This window comes from Seriola dumerili, unplaced genomic scaffold, assembly GCF_002260705.1.
Source record: "Seriola dumerili isolate Sdu_G_001 unplaced genomic scaffold, Sdu_1.0 BDQW01001051.1, whole genome shotgun sequence".
Lineage (NCBI taxonomy): Eukaryota > Metazoa > Chordata > Actinopteri > Carangiformes > Carangidae > Seriola > Seriola dumerili.
The window spans coordinates 114,239-119,828 of NW_019175306.1; positions in this window are offsets into that span (position 1 = coordinate 114,239).

Genomic DNA, 5,590 nt, shown 5'->3' on the forward strand with positions numbered 1-5,590 from the left:
AAATTTTTCACAAGCCACAGATCTTCCAAACATTCTGACCCTAAAATAGCTTTTTTCAGATTGACCTATCAGGAGAAAATTTACTTTATTCGAGACCTGTTTTTGTCTCAGCAACAAACTCTCATGAAATTTCACAACACAAATCTCGTCTCTCTGTCGGTTGTGGTCTGGTTTCACTGCTGCAGTGCTGCTGGCATCGCTGTCATTGTCAAAAAACTCTTTGGTTAAGGTCAGTGAAAGATGGCGGTTTTAGTTAATTTAGTCCTGAATTAAACCAGACCAGGGTCTTTCCCTAGCCTGAACCGGGATCTGTGAGAGTCTGAACAGAACCAGAAAACCTTTTAATGAAGCTGGAGTCCCTACAGGTGGACATTGTTCTGCAACATCAGATATTCTGGTGGAAAACAAAGACATTGTCTGTGAACATTTTACTGAGACATTCAGTATCAATAATGTGTGTGTGTGTAGGACTCTTCTGAGTCCTCAGACTTTATGTAAATACTAACTGCTGAAGCAGCCCTGTACGCTTGGTGCTTGGTGATGATTCATGATTTTCTTTCCTGTAATTCATAAAAAGACTAAAACTCACTAAGACTGGGAAAACTGATCACATCCCCCCAGTTTTCACATCTTTACACAGGCCACCTATTTGTTAAATCTGACTTTAAAATTCTACAGTTTGTTCATAAAGCACTGAAGGATTTAGGGCCAAAACATATTTCTGGACTGCTGCTTGGTTGTGAAGCGTCCAGACCTCTCAGATGGTCTGGACCAGGTCTGTTTCTGTCCCCAGAGTCAAAACTAAACCTGGAAGGGCAGTGTTCACTTTTTAATGGATCTGAACAAATTTCCAGCTCTCACTTCATTTAATCAGGATGATTTATTCATATTTTGCACTGCAATTTCTAATCTCCTGATTTATGTTTTATTCTAATTGAGTTTCTATCTTATTTTACTCTTTTAATCCTGTTTCAATATGTCTTTTTGTATTGTCTTATTATTAGTTTCTCTTCTTTGTGTTTCATGTTTTAACTGTCTTGCTGCTTTACATATAAACCCACCTTTCCTAAAACCTGATTTAAACTACATATTTTTAAAGCACCACACGTATAAAACGGCACCACCTCAATGGCTGTTGCTGTGAATATTTAAAACATATAATGCTTATGGACAGTTATTGACTGTCAGTAGCAGATGGCAATGATGAAGCACAGCGCTGCCACTTTAATAATTGGTTTCAGCGGGCAGGGCTGAATTTTCTGCACTCTCCAGTTCATGTGCTCGTACTGTTTGTGTGTCCTGACATTAGCCTAACATCTGTAGACAGCTGGCTAGCTAACGTTCCAGATTTGTTGAATGATTGTATAACTATGTTCCATCTGCATAACAATGGTATTTGACATTGTGATGACTGATGATGACTGTGATGCGTGTTACGAGAAACTCCATCATATTTCCAGAGAAGAAGAAAAAACTACGTAAACTAGTGAAGTAGGAACAAATAGAAAAGATAAACAGGAGCCAGGTTTCATCACATGGAGCAGATTCCTGCAGCAGGTTCAACATCTGCTGGACAGATGTGAATCCAGAGTTTGTTTTAGCAGCACATTAAAGGTGTTGCACTGTCACATATGGAGGGAACGTTCGGTTGTCTACAAACTTTTGGCCATGATGTGTAAGGCTGATTGAGATTTGGAGTGAGAGAAGAAGAAGAAGAGCGGGATAAATCGGGGGGAAGAAGAGATGGAGACAGAAAACAGAAAGGGAGGGAGGGGTGAGGAGGAGGTGCAGTGCAGATTGTAATGGAGCTGTTGGCAGAGCTCCTGGCTGTTCATGGGTATTCATGTAGCTGGTGGCTTCAGTTAAATGGAGCGAACAGAGGGAGAGCGGGGGGTGGAGGAGTGGGGGGTGGTGCTGAGTTTCAGCTGAACAAGAAGTCTGCTTATGAGCCTCTCCAATGAACGCCATGAAAACACACAGCAGTTAAACGCTGAATTGGAATACATTAAATTCAATTATATTTCCAAATGTCAGAGGCTCCACGTGTTCAGCAGGTAAAAGTTTCAGGTTACAGAGTGAAGACCTGCAGACAGCACAGTCCAACAGCATGAGAGCTGAGTGCACGTGAAAAAAGACTCAAGTCACACATTTTAAAGTTCCTCTCTAGACATGTTTTAAACTCTGCTATGATTCATTTTTTGTTCAACATGGTTAAACTGGGGCTGAAGCTCATCTACTCTTACTTCCTGATGAAATCTGGATCAGGCCTTGTGCCACACCCATCACCTGCTTGCTCCAGGTTGACAGGTGAAAGAGCAGAGAGTATCAAGTTAGCCAGAGGAGGAAACATCAGAGAGACTCAGCCACATGTTTGAGCCTCAGTCAGACCCAGACTCAGATGAGGAGTCTGTTGAGACCAGAATCAGAGACTAGCAGACGTATCAGAACAGTTAGCATAGTTAGCATCTTTTATTTGTTTGCGTTGTGTGTTAGCTTGTAACTGGAAGAGGCTGACATAGCATTGGTGGTTGTGGTAATGCTAACTTTGGCTCTCTGTACTGACAAGGTTTCAGGTTTATTTAGCCCCACCCCCACAAGCTGACAGGATTGGTTCCTTAGGTTTGTAACGTACCCTGGCTGTCTGAATCTGTTTTTATGGGACTGTCATTGGTTCACTGCAGTTCCAGGGTGGAAATACTCAGTCATGGTGTTGACTGATTATTTCACTCATGATATGTCTTATATTATAAACACCATATGGATGTTAACAAGGTTAAACACTTGATCTTCATCAGAGGGGGTCTTTAAGGACCTTCTTCATTCAGATTGACTTTGTTGTTATGGATGAATTTGATAATGTATTTTTAATAACTCTGTTTGGGCCAGTGTCTCTGTAGATAATCCACACATGGCTTTAGTACCCAGGACGAGTTACAGCCAGTTGGAAGCAGCATTAGCTTCTAATGCTAAGGGTTTGTTCTGACTGCTCCGCTCAGTAACTTTTACTTTCACAGCACGTCACCTCCTTAAATGAATAATGAGATTCAAGGAACCTCTGACATAGCTAGCGTTGTAGTTAGCATTGTAGCTAAGGTTGCCACCCTTTATGTGTGGAAAACAAGGACACTGGGGGGATGTTGATTGTAGGAATCACCTGATTTTGTTGCGACTTCCTCCTCGTCCATCTCTAAATCGTCATCAAAAGTTTTTTATAAAACTAACACCGTTAGTAGCACCCGCCTCAATCCTCTCTGCCGTGGATGCGCGTGGCAGTTGCTAAGTAATAAAGTAAACTTTCAAAAAGATTAATTTGAAGTTGTATCAATCCCTTGGATATTTCATTCAGAATCTGGTCAGGTTTGAGGTTGTGCGTCACTACAACCTAATTTCTGACTGTGAATCTTTACACTTTTCCCAACGTTGCAATGTGCTGCTCTGATTTATTACTGCTTAAATCAATCAATCGCCTGCTGAGCTGAACCACACAGACTGACAGAGAATCTCCACATGCACAAGCTGGCACATGTTCACAGCTGTCTAGCATGTTAGACATTAGCTCGCCAGCTACAGTAGTTCACTAACCAGCCCTGCAAGTACAAGTCTACATCACCAAGTTTGTTGTTTCATTGTGCAAAAACACCTGGACAAATGTTATGTTTCAAGGTTTAGGTCAGGGTTAGTGGAATGTGCTACTTGTGTCCTCACAAGTATACAAGTTCAAACCTGTGTGTGTGTGGCGTGTGTGTGCATAGCTCAGACCAACAGGACAGTAGAGGAATGGCACCATCTGGAAATATGCCCAAGTGACTGCACACACACACACACACACACACACACACACACACACACACACACACCCCTCCTGGGTCTTTGAGCAGTAAGCATCCTGGGAAAAGTGGTTGTCCAGCTGCTGCATAGCTCGAGGCAATTTACAGAAAAAACCTGCAGCATTAAATCACAGACGACTTACAGTTATTTTAACCTCAGCAGTTTCTCTCACAAGGCTCAGCTCTTTCCTTGAACTGAACCACACTGACTCTCCACTGTAAACAGCAGGAACACAGTCTGGAGCAGCAGACATACTAACACTGAACAATGCAGCACCGGCCACGATCATTCACAGCTTTGGGTTGGTGCTAATATTCAACAAGTACTGAACAGACTGTTCCCAATTCACTGCGGACGTTCTTCCCCCATTTACCCTTAACAAAATAAACCCAGTGCCCACGTTTATGAGGTACACCTGTACAGTCTGATGCAATCCAGTACAACAGTCTGCCATAGATCTTTACTCTTTACAAAGTTCACTGATATTCAGTTTTTGGTCAACATTGTAGTGCATGTGTAGATTCAGTTTTATTGTTAATTTTGGTCCACAATATTTTACACATCATGAGCTCAATGTTAATAATTGTATGAACAGTGGCAAACAGTAACTGAACATTATCAATAAAAGTCAAACATGACATATCGCATTAGACTGTACAAGTGTACCTAATAAAGTGGATACTGAGTGTATATTGTACGGTTTATATGAGAAATAATGTTTACCAGATTAAGTTAAAGGTCCATATTTTCCTCTTCTCTTCTGTTTTATTGTGAAGTGTTGAATCCATCAGGAAGATATTTCTTACTGCTTATTTCTCTCACAAGTCCTGTGAGCGCAATCATGAAGAGATGTTCTGATTCATCGTCCTCTGATTGGCTGACTGTTTTTCGTAAGTGATCCAAATAAATATACAGCGATTTCAGGTTAAACACTAAGAGAAACCAATCCAGCAAGGTTGGAATTTGGGGGTGCAGGTGGCAGGGCTTTGGGGCGTGGCTGAGGGCATGAACTGCTTTGTTGTGAACATCAACAGACGTTACAGAAGTCCCAATGGCTAGTTTTAAGGCTCAGAAATTAGTTTTTGAAAAAAAGTGAAGTCAATCTTATGGTTGACAATTTACACAAATAGTTCCAGTCTCTACAGAGAGTTTTGCATTATGCGTTGTTTGTAGCTTTGGCTATTGCTAGTGACTTTTTTCAGTCTTTTTATAGAGAAGTTTTCTGAGTTGGAGTTGGTGCGCGAAGGCTGCGGTAACATGTTTTGTTGCCAACGAAGGAGATAAGAATTCATGACGGAATGAAAAACCAGTGTGTCAGCAGGTTGCTTTACGGCAGAAATGAACCAGGGAGAAAATCTGTAAAAACGGCCAAGAATCCCAGCTGTGACAGATGATGAGCTCAGAAAAAGACTGAAGTCTGAGAACTGACGCTTTGAACGCTGTCATCTGTACAGGTTATATTGAAGAGAGAGTGCAGACTGAGAGAGGACAGAGATGAGAGATATGTGTGCCAGGATCGTTACTCGTGGTTTTATGTTTCACTCTATAAGAGCAGAGGACTATTTTCCTCTTGGATTAATAGTGTCTCAGGGAATCTTGCCCACACGAATGAGTGAGGTAGACACTATGGGTGCGTGAGCGTCTCACGCCGTGTGAAGATTATTATCTACTAGACGAAATATCCAGACTGAGTCTCGAGATTAAGTGTGTTTTCCTCATAGGTACCCTGCATTCTTCTGAGCTTCTGCTGGTTGTATGAAGT